Below are 18,577 nucleotides of genomic sequence, written 5' to 3'. Positions count from 1 at the left end.
GGACCACCAAAATGTTTTAAGCAGAAGTGTGACAATGCCATGCTGGTTTTAGCTGTAATACGGAGAATGGAGCTAAGCAGGGGAGAATTGAAGATCAAGTTGTTAGGAAGAAGGCTAGTGTAAAATTTAAACCTACTGGATGCATTTTAAAATATAGTTTGGAGAGCAGCTATAATTCAGGAGCATTTAGACTCCATTCTCTATCAGTCAAGGCGTTGGTGCAAAGCTGTCCAAATCCTCTGGCCTCTTTGGATTATAAAAGCAAGGTAATTGTACAGTTGGCTGTGCAGGTTACAGATGAAAGCCATATTTAAGGTTAGCTGTTAAAGAAGCCTCTCCATCCTTTAAATATTCCTCTACTCAAAAAAGGATTTTACTCGGTTCTTCCTTCAGCAAGCCTAACCAAACAAAATACTGTTGGCAGGGAAACAAATTATACAGTTCACTGCTAAAACCAATGCAATAAAATCAACTTGTTTGGATGGCCTTTTGTTTATTTTAAAGTCACATCGAAGCTCTTATTATAACATCTCAAAGGTAAATTCCAAATACAGATCATTTCAGAGTCAGGCTGAAATAGATCAAAAAAGTGCATTTATACATTAATCCTGGGGTTTTTGTTAAGTACAATTTTTTTCTAGAAGTGTGAAGTTTGAGCATGCAATCCATAATTACCACTACAGTAAATAAGAAAATTAATTCCAAGGACAGTATTTTTCACAGTTATAATATGTAAACTAACTGGAGTTTTTAGAGTTAGTATAAACTAGGAGGTGGTGAGGAACTGGCTTTTTGGAGTATTTGAAATGTTTAGAAATTTTATAAGAAGCCCAATATATATTCTGCATTTTGAAGGTAATCTGCGCTCATGTGGTACAGTCTTTCTCTGAGATTCTTCTACATTGTAGAGTTTATGAAATAGTGGGAACCATCAGTATTATCATTACAGCATAACATCTAAACTGATGAGTTTTAATTTGAGAATTCAGTTTTGACTGGGGTTAGTTTGTCACATTGACAGTGACTGAAAGTCAATTCAATTTTTCTCATGTAAGAAAAAAAAAAATGAAGAATACTGGTAGAAATCCAAAGAAAATAGAACTATCAAAGAGCTAGGCATAGATGATACAGATGACGTGGAACTACTAGTGGATCAGATAAGTATTCATTTTACTGTCCCTCCTCTATTCAACCACTTCTATAAACAGAACATCCATTAAATGCTAGATTTGTGAAAACCAACTCCTTTCCTTCACCCCAAACTTGGTGATCTGATGACATGCCTCATCTCCCAGCAAGTCCCATAGCCTGTGCCTAAACTACTCAGCATATGTTATTCTTTTGACAGCAGTAATTTGGTCAAGGATGGAATTATGGCTTATATTATAACAATTATAACCATAAAAACTTACTTCTACGAGTTTTTTCTGAACTGTTAGCAAAGTTGACTACCCATCAGGTTCGGGTAGATCACGCTCTATATTGGCAAGGGGTCCCTGCCTAATGGCATGTTTCCAGGACTCAGGCTGATGGAAGCACCATCATGACAGGCTCCCATGATCACAGCTCCAGGAAGGAGAGAATTTGACAGACTGCATATGTCCCTTCCCCTCACAATTCATAGGCCAAAAGAAACCATATGAGTTCTAACTTGCATTTGCAGTGCAAAGCCCATCTCTGTGTTATCTTCTACCCAATGGAAATGAGACTCAATTTCCAATCAGTCCTCTTCCAACCCTGATATTCTAAACTCTCTCCTTCCCCCTTTATTCATGCTTATACACTGACCAATAATTTTCTGAGTTATCTGTTTCTTGCAGCTCCTTGTTAAAGGCAAAAAATAATAAGCAAACATCTTAATAACATTCTGTTTGTTAATATCTTCACCTAAAACTCATGATCATTAGGCACATTATATGTCTAATAATAAATCATAAGTATCCACTAAACAATAAATATCTACTAAATTAAAACTTTAGAGGTAAATTGTATCTAAGCATTTTATCATTGGATATAATCATAATTAAGTAAACTCCATTAAATAATTTAAACTATATGGCACATTTGATATATATTTTTTTGCTGCAGCAAATTACTGTAATATTGAAAACAACACAGATATACTCTCTTTCCATTTTGACAGCCAGAACTCTGACACAGGTTTCACTGAGCTAAAATCAAGGTGTCAGTAATGCTATGTTCCTCTCTGGAGTCTATCAGGGAGAATCTGTTTCCTCACCATTTCCAGCTTTTAGAGGCCCCCACATTACTTGTCTCATGGTCATCTTCAGAACCAACAATACTGCATCTCTCTGGCTCCTGTTACATGGTCACATGTCCCTCTGACCACAGCAGAAAAATGTTCTCTGATCTTAAGGACTCATGATTAGTTTGAGCTCATCCAGATAATCCAGGATATTCCCCCAATCTCAAGGTCCTTACCTTAATCACATCTGCAAAGTCCCCTTTTCCATGTAAGGTAACACATTTACGGGTTCTGAGGATTAGGAAATGACATTGCCAGGGGAGTGTGGCATTATTCTGCCTGCCACTGTGTACCTGATTCTTTTGGATGCTTCAAACCATGTAAAGCAGACAAACCACACCAATACAAGTATCATACAAGTTAGCTCTATTCTTAGACACATGTATTCTAAAAATAACACCAAAGGTTTAAGAAATTTGTGAACTATTTTGAACTGGTTTTACGTCACCCTACAATAACAGATAGGCTTAGCTTAAAACGTCCATCAGGAAAATGACTGTGAAAGCCTTTTGTAAGGGTAAGATGAACTTTTAAAGTCTCACTTTAAAAGTTCGCATGACACATATACAGTATTGATACTATGTATAAAATAGACAACTGATGGGAACATACTGTATAGCACAGGGAACTCTACCTAACGCACTGTGGTAACCTAAATGGGAGGGAAGTCCAAAAGGGAGGGGATGTCTGTATGTGCATGGCTGATTCGTTTTGTCATGCAGTGAGGCTAACACAACATTGTAAAGGAACCATACTCCAAAAAAAATTAATTTTAAAAATAAATAAATAAATAAAAATAGAGTTTGCATGACATAATCCATTGTTCTGTCAGTTTGCCATATTGACCTGACTTGTTAGAATTATTTAAAAGTTGATGCATCCCTTATTAACATAATATTGTAATTAGCAGGGCCATGTAGAGGTTTCATCTCCTAGAAAGTAAGAGATTGAGTCTACGTAGTTAGCTGTCTTTTTTGAGAAATTTGCTAATTTATTATCCAGGAACAGGCTGTATAACTTTTGCTACTTGATAACTGTGTAGGAACTTATCATTCTTTGCCATACAATAGAGTTCTTAGATTTCAAGGACTACTTGTCTTAATTTACAACTCCCTATGTTCATGCTTCACTGCTTATACAGTTAGAAAATAATTTTGTTAGACGTAATATGTAGACAAATACCTAATGAATATAATAGTATTTTAAAATATGTATATATATACACATATACACACGTGTGTTTATGTGTGTGTGTTTGTGTGTGTGTATATATCCTGACTCATGAATATAAATTTGAAACAAGGAGTGCTATTTAAAAGTTAACAACTGGGAGAGTTCAAATGCCAGTTCATCAAAACAGATGCCAGCTGCAAAAAAATGAATGCCAGCTATAACGAACCGCTGGTACCTCCATAAGTCATGCTTATTGAACCTTTTTAACACTATGTAACTTTTTTTATACTCTGTATTTTCTTTTCTAATTATCATTGTGAACATAGTAGCCTTAACAAACTGAAATTATTTCAATCAGCCATAATAGCTATGATGGTTTTTGCTGCTGTCATTTTTACTGAAACTGTGCTCAGATTTCTTGGCCGATGGAGACTCTTTAAGTTAGCTCTATTTTCTTCCAGCACTGCCCTTTCAAGGGATTCTGACCTCTTTTATTAGAGAAGACTTTGGGACACCCATATCAAGGGGTGAGATGCATGAGAGCTCGTGGTGGTCAAAATTGCCGTTGTAATTGAACCACTTGTGAAAGAGCTGTAAAAAATATATTTCAAAGTCACTGATTATTCCAAGTATTCCAATATATACTGTGATATTTTATCACACTATTTTTAAAGAATAAGGTTTCACACTTTAAAATTTTTCTACTACATAAACACCTCAGAAGCATACCTATACTCAAACACTTTACTCCATTTCTTGAGGAAATAATTCCTATTTTCTTCCAAACTTTTCAACAACTACACAAATCTTTTACACTTATGAAATCTGAGGACTATAAATGTATGCATTTATTAAAATACATTTTACTAGCACTAAGGATGTTTGGTATTCATTTTAGATAGCTGATTGGAGACACACCACAAAACTGGGGTGAACCATGCTGAATGCCTATCCAAATTGATAGATAAATCATGACATTTATGAACAATGGAATTATAAAAATACCTACTCAAGTGAAATAATCATTTTTTCCTGTTTTTCGTAAGTTATAGAGAAAATCAAGTGAATAGTTATTAGGGGCTTAAAAGCTTAATAAATGGCATGACTTAGGTTTAAAAAACATAATCTTATTTCAAAGTACATGTATTTAGCCTCCATATTTTCCAGAATTTAAAAATGCACATGAGAACTACATTTACCATTATGGCCATTCGCTGAGAATAATACATCTTGAAAATATATTCTCCAAAATGATTATGTCTTCTAGAGAATCCAGTAGTTGGGGAAAAGTGGTTTTTTTCTTCTCTTCTCTTGCTAATATGACTATGAGGCTATTTAAAATAGTAGGCATATTAATTTTTCTATGTTTAAGAGAGTTTAGCCTCTTCAACTCAACCTTGGATTCTTGAAATTTACCTACTCATTCATACAATTATAATGAATCTACCATTTGCGGTTCTAAGTGCCGGGAACAAAATAATGCAGAAAGTAAATGCACTTTTCCTGAAATTCTGTTTTGTCTTTTGCTATTCCACCCTAGCGCCTTCCTCCTGGCTATTTCTTATTATACTTAAGAACTCTGCTTAGGTACTATATTTTCTGGAAAACCTATCTTGATTCTCCAAGAGTGAAAGATGTTCTTTCTACATGCTTCCACAATGCTCTCTATTTAGTTCTTTTGTAACATTTTTATCTTGGACAGTCATTGGCTATTTTCTTGTCTGGACTCTCCCTGCCCCTCAGAGTCCTACAAGCAATCACTGTGGCATTCACCATGGTGTTTCCATGGCCTAAAATGTGCTTGAAAAATTCAGATATCCGTAAATATTTACTCATTAAATTAATGTGGGTTAATGCAGGGGTGGTGTGTCTACCTTCCAAACACTTACTCTTTAATGAGTACAGTAAACAGACATAGATATTGCAGGATTATACATGCACCACTATAGGAGTTATGGAGTGCGATGAGAGCGAGCAGCAGAGGCAATTAACTGGGACTTGGTGAGCCATGGTCCTCTCAAGGGAGAGATAACATCTACAGCTGTCCGCATCCGAAGGGCCGTATAACACGCGAAGGAAACATGGTCCTTGCATTTCCTGACTGCTTGTTTTGAACCTTACCCAAATTATAAACAGCTATTTCCTGTTTATCCTTACCCCAAAAAACACCATGGAATGCCCTAACTCTGAAAGACAGATAACAGAATGTCTCTCCATTTCCGGTTAACCAACGTTTTACTGTGAATGGAATGAAGAAGTAGATAAATATTCCACACCAAGGCCTAACTGACTGAAAGACAGAAGCTTATCAACTGCCACTTCTGTCAAACTGCCCCAATTTCACACTCTGGCACTCTTCCTATCATGGAAGGGAAAAGATATTAACTTGGAACAATGATCAAGAGAACTATAATATAACAATGATCAGACCAAACTGGAATGGGTTTCCTAACCTGTCGTCAAAACACATAACTAAAGGTAGCGGTTAGAAATTCACATTAAAATAGAGGGAGGGGCTTCCCTGGTGGCGCAGTGGTTGAGAATCTGCCTGCCAATGCAGGGGACACGGGTTCGAGCCCTGGTCTGGGAAGATCCCACATGCCCTGGAGCAACTGGGCCCGTGAGCCACAGGTGCTGAGCCTGCGCGTCTGGAGCCTGTGCTCCACAACGGGAGCGGCCGCGATAGTGAAAGGCCCGCGCACCGCGATGAAGAGTGGCCCCCACTTGCCGCAACTAGAGAAAGCCCTCGCACGAAACGAAGACCCAACACAGCCAAAATAAATAAATAATAAAAATAAATAAATAAAATAAAATAAAATAAAAACAACAGCAACAATCATTTAAAAAAAAAAAAAATAGAGGGAGAATGACATCTACTGGTTGAGAGAATTCGGCCTACTGGACAGCTGATAATGGTTTCTCCCTATAAAGTTTAAATGTTTCCCTTTCTTCTTACACATAAAACTCCACTTAATGATAAAGGGAATTATCTACACACAAAGGGGGAGGAATTGACCTCTAATCTGTGCAGGTCTAATAGTAATGAAAGAAAATTAATCCTTAATTGGCTAGCATTGCAATTGGAAATATTTTGCAAATGCCTTTAAATGCCTTTGATTTTATTTCTGTACATTATGTAAGCAGTATTTCATAATCATCTCTGGTACAAAACTAAAAATCATCATCTTGCTTATTAATAAAACAAAGATTTGGGTGAGAATTTTTTTTAAAAAATCATTTATTATAGTTATCACAGGCGCTTCCTGTACTACAAGTTATTTGTACTCTGAAAAATAACCATCAGGAGAAAATGTGTGTGACCTCAGGTTTAGTGATGAGTTCTTAGGCAGAGCACCAAGGCATAATTCCTGAAAAGTATTTGATAAGTTGGACTTCATTAAAATTAAACACTGTTCTGTGAAAGACACTGTTGAAAGAGTATAAAGACAAGCCAAAGATTGAGAGAAAATATTTGAAAATCAAATATCTGGTAAAGGGCTTGTATCTAAAATATGCATAGAACTCGTAAAACTCAACAATGAAACAAACTTTAAAATAGCCAAGACAATTTAAAAATAGCCAAAATTTCTGAACAGACACTTCCTCAAAGAAGATATAGAGATAGTAAATAAGCATATGAAAAAAAATGTCCGACATCATTTGTCATTAGGAAAACGCAAAGTAAAACAATAACTGGTTACCTCTACATGCCTATTATAATGACTAAAATCCAAAACACTAACACTACCAATTTGCATGGAGCAACAGGAACTCTTATTCATTGCTGGTGAGAACGTAAATGGTACAGCCACTTTGGAAGTTTAGCAGTTTCTTATAAAGCTAAATAAAGCCTTACCATACAACCTAGCAATCAGGCTTTTAGGATTTACCCAAATGAGTTGACATTTATGTCCACACAAAACCTTCACATGAATGTTTATAGCAGCTTTATTCATAATCATCAAAAACAGGAAGCAACCAAGATGTCCTTCAATAGGTGAAAGGACAGGCAAACTTGATATGTCCACACAATGTAATGCTTTCAGCAATAATAAGGAATGAGCTGTTCAACCATGCAAAGACAATGATGAATCTTGCATACATATTGCTAAGTGAAAGAAGCCAGTCTAAAAAGTCTACATTCTATACATTTCCATTTGTATGGCACTCTGGAAAAGGCAAAACTATAGAAATGGTAAAAAGGTCAGCAGTTGGCAGGTGTTTGAATAGGTGAAGCATAGGGGATATTTTAGGGCTGTGAAATTATTCTGTATAGCAATGTAATGTTGGATACATGACACTATGCATTTATCAATACTCACAGATTCTTACAGCACAAAGAATGAACCTTAATATATACAAATAAAAAAATCAATTAGGAGATTGAGGGGCCCAAGATGCAATGCGGACACTGGCAAAAGTATCTACTGGCAAAAGTATCTAACTGTGTAAAAATGTATGACACACCTCTGAAGTGGGTGGGAGGAAAAGTGCTGCCCTAAGTAACATGGGAAACAATGTTAGACTGTAAAACTAAAGACAAAAGGAATTGTAGGCAAGCGCGCTATGCACTGTAGTTGCTAAGTGGTTTCCTATAGGGATATGGATTAACAATTCTAAAATCACAGGACAAGTGTACTGGGATTGAACAAATAAGTAAATGGATGACAGATGGTAGGAGCTAGGATTCTCACTGTTGGAGTGAAAGGTTACAGATAAGCAAGGGAAGAAGACTAGAGTAATCCGTGTGGTACTGGATAAAAGTCAGAGACATCAGGATGAATTCGTGTTTAGTTTAACATTGATACAGATGGACATTGCATTATATATGATTATATATATAAATACATGTTATGTGTGCACACACAGGTTGGTATTCACACATGTATTTTCTAGCTCTATCTTTTGAGAGGGCCTAGAAGCAATGACACTCAATAGCAAAAGGTCCCTTTGGTCCTAAATTCCACATTACTTAGCATTTATCATTTCACTGCATCCCATTTAGTCATGTGTGTGTTTCACAATCTGCCCCTGACTTCAAGACTGTATAAAGAGGACCCATATCTCTTCTAACTAGCAGCTCCAGTGGTTAAAGGAATCATACATAACTGTAACCAAGGGGGAAATGCCTTATGACATTAAACTTAAGAACTTAGACTTACATACATTATTCATATATTCAGTCCTTCATAAACTTTTACTGTGTCTACTATGTTCAGGTAACTTTAGTTAAGTGCTGGAGATGCACAAAAGAACCAACGAGTAAAGCCTCTGTCATCAGGGACATTAGTCTAGGGTCAAGAGACAAAAAAGTCAAACCAAGTAAAATGTAATAAGAGCAAGAATATCAAAATTGTGACAAATGTTACAAAGCAAATAAATCAGGGTGATGTATAGAAAGATTCTGGGTTAGGCCTACTTTAGAATATGAAAGGTCTCTCTCAGATTACATTTGGATCTGAGGTTGAAGGAGTTAAAAGATGAACATTTATTCTATTATTAACATGTGAAAAGTCTAGGAGAGAGCTTGACAGTAAGAAGGAAAAGTAGGTCCACAGGAGCTGTTGAAAGAACAGAGAGGAGCCAGTGTGGCTGAGGCATACAGTTCCAGAGGGAGAGCCAGGTGGCATCAGCTATAACTGCAGGGAGAAGACAATGCAGGGCCCCACAGATCGTGCTAAGACAAAGCACTGAAGAGTTTTGAAACTGGGGATGATTTATGTTTTAATATTACAACTCTGGCTGCTCTGTGTAAAATGAATTGTGGCACATCAAAACTGGAAGCAAACAGACCAATTAGGATGCTACCCTAATAGACAAGAGATAACTACCCAAACTTTGACCAGCATAGGACTCCCAAAAAGCAGCCCCTGGCTTACATTAGTCCCCTGCTAGAGAGATACCACAAATAACTTTTTTTGGAAAACCTCTAAATTCTTCATTTTCCCCAGTTAACCTTCTGAGAAAGTCAATTTCAATTCAACTCAGCTCTATGGACATATATTGACCCTTTTTTTTTTTTTAACTTGGCCACTATGTTTATTTTTTTTATACATCTTTACTGGAGTGTAATTGCTTTGCAATGTTGTGTTAGTTTCTGCTTTATAACAAAGTGAATCAGCTATACGTATACATATATCCCCATATCCCCTCCCTCTTGTGTCTCCCTCCCACCCTCCCTATCCCACCCCTCTAGGTGGTCACAGAGCACCGAGCTGATCTCCCTGTGCTATGCGGCTGCTTCCCACTAGCTATCTATTTTACATTTGGTAGTGTATATATGTCAGTGCTACTTTCTCACTACGTCCCAGTCTCCCCTTCCCCTTCCGTGTCCTCAAGTCTGTTCTCAATGTCTGCATCTTTATTCCTGCCCTGTCCCTAGGTTCATCAGTACCAATTTTTTAGATTCCATATATGTGTGTTAGCATACGGTATTTGTTTTTCTCTTTCTGACTTATTTCACTCTGTATGACAGACTCTAGGTCCATCCACCTCACTACAAATAACTCAATTTCGTTCCTTTTTATGGTTGAGTAATACTGCATTGTATGTATGTGCCACATCTTCTTCATCCATTCGTCTTTGACACCTTTTGTACTGTGGCAGATGTGTATGACAAGATGTGTAGGAACAGACCCCTGCCCACAAGGTCTCCCAATCTAATAGAGGAAACAACATGGGTACAAATAAAATCAGAGAATTCGCCATATACTGCGTGAAATAAGATCTCAATTTGTTTCTCTTATATCTACCTCCTTCACAGTTCAGAGGATGTTTCTAGGATTAGATAATCAAGTCCTAACAGTTAGGATTTTTATGTCTCCTTTCTAAACCCTATCCACCTTTTTTCTTTCTCATGTGAAAATCTATTTTTAACCTCAATCCAAAGAGAACTGAGGCTTCCAATGGTCTTTAGATGTACTCTTCGGAGGTCACAGCTGAAGGCAAGAATGCAATCTAAGCAGGCTGTTTAATTTTTTTATATATATAAAAGCTTCAGATGAGAAGCAAAATGCTCAGAGATCAACATTTTTGCAGCTAGGAGAAAGATGTGATGGAAGCAAATTAATTTGAGCAGATACTTTGCTTTAAATATTTCAGAGCAATTTCATCTCAAGATAAAGTGGAATTCTCCACATGCTGGAGATATTGCCATCAACTTAATCATTTAACCTGGCCCTTTCCAGCACTTGCTTTCTTCTTGTAAATAATATTTAAGGACACCAATTTGAATCAACAGTACCACACTCATCTAAATAAATCTAAGTAAAGCATCATTGCACCCCAACTAATCTCTGCTTTCTCACATTTATTCTACATGTTTCAGGTATTAGAATTGTATTTCTTTAACACTGATTCTCTTCACAAGTCAACTGGGAAAAATAAAGGCTTTTTTTTTTTTTTAAATCACAGCAGAATAAAAACATGCATAACAAACTAATTGAGAGTAGTTAGGAAAAGGGATTCATGACCCTCTCATAATCAGATTTGCAAGATTTGACTTATGGGAAATGATATGAATCTTTTTAAGCAGCAGTGTATTCATTAAAAAATAAAAAACTTCTCCTGAATTCAAATATGTAAAAAGAGAAATAGATGAGAAAAGGACTAATTAGAAAAGCTAACTATACCACAACAGATTTAGAATGTAGATTTCAAGTGAAAAGAAGAAAATTTAAGATGCAAAATTTTTAATTAGCAACATGGAGGATAAACAGAAACTTCTCTAGTCATAAAGGTATGAGGGGCTTTCTGCTTTCAATATCTTAATGGACTAGAGTCTCTGAATTGATTTGTAACTAACATATAACTAGACCCTTGAAAAAATTCAAGGCATTTCCCAAGCAGGAGGGGAAGAGAGGAAGAGAAAGCTGATACCTGAGAGCCATAAATAATGCAAGAGCCAAGAGGAAGGCAATGCCAATTCCAGGACAAATATAAGACAGAGCTTTAAGTCCTACAAGAGAAAGATGTAGACCCAGAGACGCCCTTTCAGAGAATTACAGTGATCCAAGGGTGTGACAAATTCCTGGCAATCAGAAGAACAATTATGAATCCTCTCTGAAAATAAAAATTGTCCCTAATTTAGACACTTGGGATTCTCACAGATTAACCTCAGCATATAAACTAACATTAAAAAATGATGTACAAGAAAACAAAAGTCTGCATGAGATTGATACCAAAACCAAAAATAAACAATGGGCAGACGCTCCCAAGAATTTAAGATTTTAGAATTGTCAAAATAAATAGATAATAGCTAATACAGAAATATATTTTAGAGGATGGAATGACAAGCAATAGGAGGCTATTAAGAATGACCAGTCATATCTAAAACACAAATTCAAAGGGAATTTCTATCACTTAAAAATATAATTATTGGAACAAAAAACAATAAGTGGACAAAGAGTAAACTAGGAACCAACTAAAGAGAAAATAATTGCACGAAATATATATCTAAATAAATTATTCAAAGTAAAGCATTGAGAGACAAGATGAGAAATATCAAAGAGTTATTAAGTGAATATATAGAACAGAATAAGGTCGAACATATATAATCAGTGTTCTATCAGGAAAGAATAGAGAGAGTGGAGGGGAAGAGGTATTGAAAAAATAATGGCTAGGAATTTTTCAGAACTGAGGATGGAGATAAAAGTAAATTATAAACTAAACAGTATAAATTAAATGAGATCCAATATTAGACCTATTGTAGTGATACTAAAGAGCACAAAAAACAAATAAAATATTAAACTTAAGCAGAATAAAAAAGGTTAATCAAGCAGGAACAAAAACAGAGTAACAGCAGACCTTTTAAGAGCATTAATGAAAACAAGAATACAATGGCATAATATGTCCAAACAGCTGAGGTGGAGGGGAGGGGGGGGGAAGTCATCCTAAAACTGTATTTCCAGCAAAACTAGCTTTCAAGGACAAGGGTAAAATAAAAACGTTTCTGGATAAACAAAAATGTGATCAGTTTTATAGAACTTTACTACAGAAATTTCTATTAATATACTTTAAAAAGAAGGAAATGACCCAAAAAGAAAGTCTGTGATGGAAGAAGGAAAATGAGGGTAAAATATCCATGAATACGTATACATATGGTTACCTAAATGTAGCCAAATGAATACGTATGGCTACCTAGTTATTTTTAAATAGGAATGTAACTATCCCTCTCACAGGGTATTCAGAAATGTGGTGAGGGGAGTATTTTTGACTGTCACAATACTTAATGACTATGCTACTAGTATTTAGCTGTAAGGCCAACAATACTAAATACCTGTAAAGAGAAATGGCAAGATCACTTTCAATGCATGTTGATAAATGAAGCATTTCAGTTAATATTTCATTTTAGTATTATCCGTATCTCACTATCAGAATCCCATTTTTTTCCAAAAACATACATTTTTATCTCTCTAAGCATAAAAGCTATTTATGTTATCACTTGGAAAATATTTAAGACCATATATGTTTAAAACTACACATAATCTCACTACCCCAAAAAGAAAGGATACCAATATATCAACATTTGAAAGGATACAGATCCTAACATTTTCATTTTGTGTGTATCTACATATTTGAAGAATTACATTGTGGCTATTACAACTGCTATTTTTCACCCAGTTTATGTTGTTTTTTTCAAAATATATTTATAGTCATAAATTTTCTCCCATGTTAATGTCACGTTTCCTAGTCTCTAAGGCTGCTTAGCATTCCAGCACTCGATGTAACACAGCTGATCTAATCAAGTCTCCAATGGCCAATATCTGAGCTCTTTCTGATGTTCACTGTTGTAAGTGATGCTGCTATTTCTTGCCCTTATTGGTCTTTTTAGCCACGTGAACTACATTTCCTTTGGTTGTATCTTCTCCAAAATTTCGGAATTATTACAACTGGCTCAATTCCAATTGTGGCTACTTTTGCTTTTTTATAGTAACCAACATATAATTGTTCAACGCACATATTTCTAATGTGTGAAAGATGCTTATATATATAACTGGTTTTAGTGCCCAAACCCTGCCATGTTATACCACAACTTTCCCATTATAGAATACATTAAATCACACATTTACTGAAATGTACTTCACATATCATAAATTTCACCCTTCTAAAGTTTACAGTTTGGAGTTTTTTAGTATATTTTACAAAGTTGTGCAACCATTACCATTATCTAATTCCAGAATATTACAATCATCCCCAAAAGAAACCCCATACACATTAGCAGTTACTCCCTTTGGCCCCTCCCTGCAGTCCCTGAAAACCACTAATCGGTTTACTATTTCTTTGATCTTTCTCATCTGAACATTTTACATACATGGAATCAAATAATAAAATATACTGATTAAAGAACCAATCCCAATGTCATGCAGTAAATATTTACTGAATTACTACATTGCACACTTATTTATTAATATAATCCTAGTTTTCCATGAGGTCTCAAAGATTATCAGCCCGTTTCACTTTATAAGTAAGGAGAATTATGACTGGAAGATGAGATGATTGCTTCAGACCACGCAGAGAAAGGGGCAACCCTGATCTTCTGAATACTATTTGAAGTTTCCTTTTTCTATACTAAGCTACATGCACCCTATACTGAGACCCCCAAAAGACACACCATGACACTACAGATACTGACCTAACTAATTCTCTTTCTAGGTAACACAAAATTAATCAAAGAAGGGAGAATTAGGGATGTGGGAGTGGGAGGTATGCATATTGGTAAACCAACCAATGCTATTAAGAACCAATATAAACTAATTCAACTTTCATTTGCAGCCACAAGCAATGTTTCTTTTGCATCCTTCTAAAAGGATTCATTAGTTCAATTTCTGATTATAATCTGGTTTGTTCTTTCCCTTCCTTTTCCGTCCTCTCCCTTCCCTTCCATTTTCTTAGCTTCCTTAATAGTTAATTCTTATATCCATTAAGTACAACAAAGCAAAGTAGGTATTCACACACTGGGAGAGGAAGAATGTGTTGGTCCAGAGAAGGACAGGTTGAGATATTGCCATAGACGGGGGACCCCAAGCAGAGTATCAGAGCCTGTGCAAGACAAGGAAGGCAAATCTGAAATGGGGCGACCTGGTACGGAGTGCCAGGGTCTACATAGGATCACATGGGATGGGAATGTCATCCATAGGGTGGAGGGAGGGAAGGTGTAGTCAGCAGTTTATGGCACCATTTGATGAAAGGAAAGGAAAGCATCCCCATGAGGGTGTGGTCCAGCATGGTGGGAGCCCATGCAGGGTGAGAAGAAGGGTGTCTACATAGTGTGAGCAGGCATCCAGGAGTGGGGAGTCAGAGTCGAGCATAGTGAAGGGGGCATCAGTACACAGAAGGGGTGGCAATGGTAAGAGAAGATTGGCTGTATAGAGGGTATTGGTCATATGAATAAATATATAAGGATGATGCAAGCCAGTCTTCCTACTGTCAGAAAATGGAGTTACAAATACGCAAAAGGAGAACTCTATTATGACCCATGTGGTGGGGGATTGCAATTGGGAGTATGGTGTGAATTCATGGTTTTCAACATATACAGATAGATATACAAATAAACATAAAAGTAAGTGCATATACACCTATGCGTGCAATGCATACTGTGTTCAAAGAGATGGTCTAGGACAAATGACACCCTAGCAATAAATATACCTAATGCCCAGGTCTTCACCAAATATCATTCTTCACCAAAAGGACGTAGGACCCTTTGTAGAAATGACTGTTTCCAGAGTTGAGGCACGAAAAGTAGAATGAGCCAGAGACAAGTTTTTGCGTGCCTAAAGCAGGTATGTATTCAAGAAATGATTAGATCGTGTCAAAGGGACATAAAGAACAGCTTGGAGGGACTCTTGTTGACTAGATCTGAAGCAAACTTGAGTATCAAAATAAATAATCAAATTAATGGATTATAAAGCATTGACAAAAGTAGGAAACCATGAGTCCATAATATGATAAGTAATGGTTAAAAAATAAGGTCCACAGATATTTATTAATTTCAAAAGAGAAAATAGTGACTGGTAGACACCAGCTTAATTAATTAATCAAAGCAAACAGCATTAGTAACACCACAGATCAAAACTGTGTGCCATCTGACAGGATGCATCAGACATACAATCAATTCTGCAATATTGCTCCTAGAAATGCATAATTTAATATACTCATGAGTAAGCAAAAGACAAACACAAATTGAAGAACATTTGAAAAAAATAACTAGGCTTATCTTTAAATGGGTCAAGGTCTTGAATGTCAAGAAAAAAATTGGAAAAAAACACTTCCATAGTTCAGGAGAATAAAGATCCATGACAACCAAATGTAGTAAAAAGTTCTGAACTGGATTATTTTGCTATAAAAGATATTATCAGGACAATGGTATAACATGAATAGGATTAAATGATGGTAATGTATCTGTGTCAGTTTCCTGATCTTGGTAGTTTATTGTGATGCTATAAGAGAACTGGGAATGTACTGCATATAGGTCAATATTCTGGTTGGTTCAAGAGGATAAAGGACAAATTTCAAAACCACAGATATCATAGGAAAAATTCTAAAGTAATATATTAAATAAATACAATATACACACATTAAACCAGTAGGGGGTCAGGAGACATCAGGTCAGATCACCTCCTCTCAAATGTTATAGTGACAAAAAGTTATTTGTACTTTCCTAAAAATTTGAGACTGCTTTGAAATATTATAGAATCCTAGTAAAAAAAATTATCTGAATTTTATATAAACATTAACATTCAATTCTTTTCATCACATATACAAGCCAACATATGACTTCAGGTTTCATAAACAGTTCATTAGGCTCAGCAGGATTGTCATTTATTTTTCACACCTAAGAGAAACAAAGCAGAACCACAGAAGAATTGTGCCTCTTTGTCAGCTGAAAGGGAACATTTGCTAATCAAAGCACTGCTTTCTTTCTGCTTCTTGCATACAGTTTTGTCACGCATATTTGCCAAATATCTCCTGAATCCAGAACCAAGTATAGTGTTTGGCGTACAGTATTAACAGAAATACTAGTAATCGTCCTAACACTCTTAAATATTGCTAATTATATACAAGGCACTGCTCTCAGCACATGACATAGATCAATTCATTTAACCCACACAGCAAACCAATAAGATTATGCTAACATCGTTCCCATTTTATAAAAAAGGAAATCAATATACAAAGAAATTAAGCCAATTACTCAAGGTCATACAGCTAGTAAATGTCAAAGCTAGAATTCAAAGGTGGAGTATTTGACGACAGAGTCATATAAATAAATATTTGTTTACTAAAATTTAATAAATTTACTTCCCTGAATTAAACAACTTATAATGGATAAAAAGGCTAATTCACCTACTGGATTGCATTTTGAAATCACCGAAGACATAACATAGCTCTGGTTTCTTTAAAAAAAAAAAAAAAAAAAGATCAGCATCTAAGAGGAATATAAACCATACCATATTTACATTTATATATACAATATGAGTCATATCCACAGTAGACACACTCTTTTTCTGTTACTTTACAAAAGTCACCAGTTTTAAGATAAATAGAAATTTTGAAGTTAAAATATTTTAAGCATTTTCTCTTATGAATACAAGCTCATAAATTAAACTAATCCATTCAAAACTAAATTTTGAAAATGCCATAACATATTAATTCATTGCTTCAACAAATACTGAACACATACCATGCACAACTCTATTCCAGGCACTACATAAATGATTAAAAAAAGGAGAAAGAAGCTAATTAAATTAATAGCATTATATAAAGGTCTCATTAATAAATCCAGTTTTTTAAAGATGCACAAAGTATCATTCATTCGTCCATTCATTCAAAATAAACTCATTCTCTACCATGTTCCAGAATGTAGTTGTAGATACGTATGAGGACAAGGGCAATAAAAGCAAAGAAAAACAAGAACAAGCTTAAGAAAGTCACTGAGAAAAAAATACCCAAAAATGTTATTACAAATCAAAAAAAAAAACACAAACCTATTTTGGCATGTACAAAGAGGAATACTTAAAGTCCAAATAAGAACAAGGAAATAGAACCACAATATTGAGACAAAATAACAATAGCTAACATGTTTTCTATGTGTCAGTAAAATTATATATTATTATCTCATTAACTCTTCAATTCCCCAAAACAGTAAGGTAGGTATGATATGATTCCTACCTGTCAAAGAAAGTAGAAATATTCAACTCGGTGTCACTGTGAACTGCAACTGAATTAGAAAGAGCAGTGTTAATATAAAAATTAACTGGAGAAAGGAAAGGTGAAGAGAAAGCTGCTTTTAAGTGGTTTGATTTTTCAAGTACACAGGAACTGCTTTTCAAACATGGTTTAGGTTAGTGGTGCTGTTTGGGGAATCACAGAGAATTTAGAATAAACTGCATATAGTCCAATGTTCTGACTATTTTCAAAGGGAAAAAAAGACAAATTTCAAAACAGAACTCCTAAAACAATGTTTAAGCTATTTATTATACAGAAAATTTATGAGTATTTTAAAAGTAAATTAGGGGAAGAACTTCAACATGGCGGAAGAGTAGGATGCGGAGATCACCTTCCTCTCCACAGATACATCAGAAACACATCTACATGTAGAACAACCCCTACAGAACACCTACTGAACGCTGGCAGAAGACCCCAGACCTCCCAAAAGGCAAGAAACTCCCCATGTACCTGGGTAAGGCAAAAGAAAAAAGAAAAAACAGAGACAAAAGAATAGGGACGGGACCTCCACCAGTGGGAGGGAGCTGTGAAGGAGGAAAGGTTTCCACCCACTAGGAAACCCCTTCGTGGGCGGAGACTGTGGGTGGCAGAGGGGGGAAGCTTCAGAGCCACGGAGGAGAGCGCAGCCACAGGGGTGTGGAAGGCAAAGCGGAGAGATTCCCGCACAGAGGCTCAGCGCCGACCAGCACTCACCAGCCCAAGAGGCTTGTCTGCTCGCCCGCCGGGGTGGGCGGGAGCTGGGAGCTGAGGCTCGGGCTTCGGTCAGATCGCAGGGAGAGGACTGGGGTTGGCGGCGTGAACACAGCCTGAAGGGGGCTAGTGCGCCACGGCTAGCCGGGAGGGAGTCCGGGAAAAGGTCTGGAGCTGCCGAAGAGGCAAGAGACATTTTCTTGCCTCTTTGTTTCCTGGTGCGCG

At 36.1% G+C, this 18,577-nt stretch overlaps 1 long non-coding RNA gene across 1 annotated transcript in view; it reads right to left on the bottom strand.

Annotated features, from left to right (window-relative positions):
* Positions 1-6,297: 6,297 nt before the first annotated feature.
* The window catches only part of LOC309658247, a 537,688-nt gene continuing 525,408 nt past the window's right edge, over positions 6,298-18,577 (bottom strand). Inside the window, exon 9 of the long non-coding RNA XR_014262136.1 lies at positions 6,298-17,654. This is a non-coding gene — a long non-coding RNA (uncharacterized lncRNA). The remainder of the gene's footprint in view (positions 17,655-18,577) is intronic.

This window comes from Balaenoptera physalus (assembly GCF_965194825.1).
Source record: "Balaenoptera physalus genome assembly, chromosome: 3".
In the NCBI taxonomy this organism is placed as follows: domain Eukaryota; kingdom Metazoa; phylum Chordata; class Mammalia; order Artiodactyla; family Balaenopteridae; genus Balaenoptera; species Balaenoptera physalus.
Note: the sequence above shows the minus strand (reverse complement) of the source record. Positions and strands in the feature narration are given on the sequence as shown.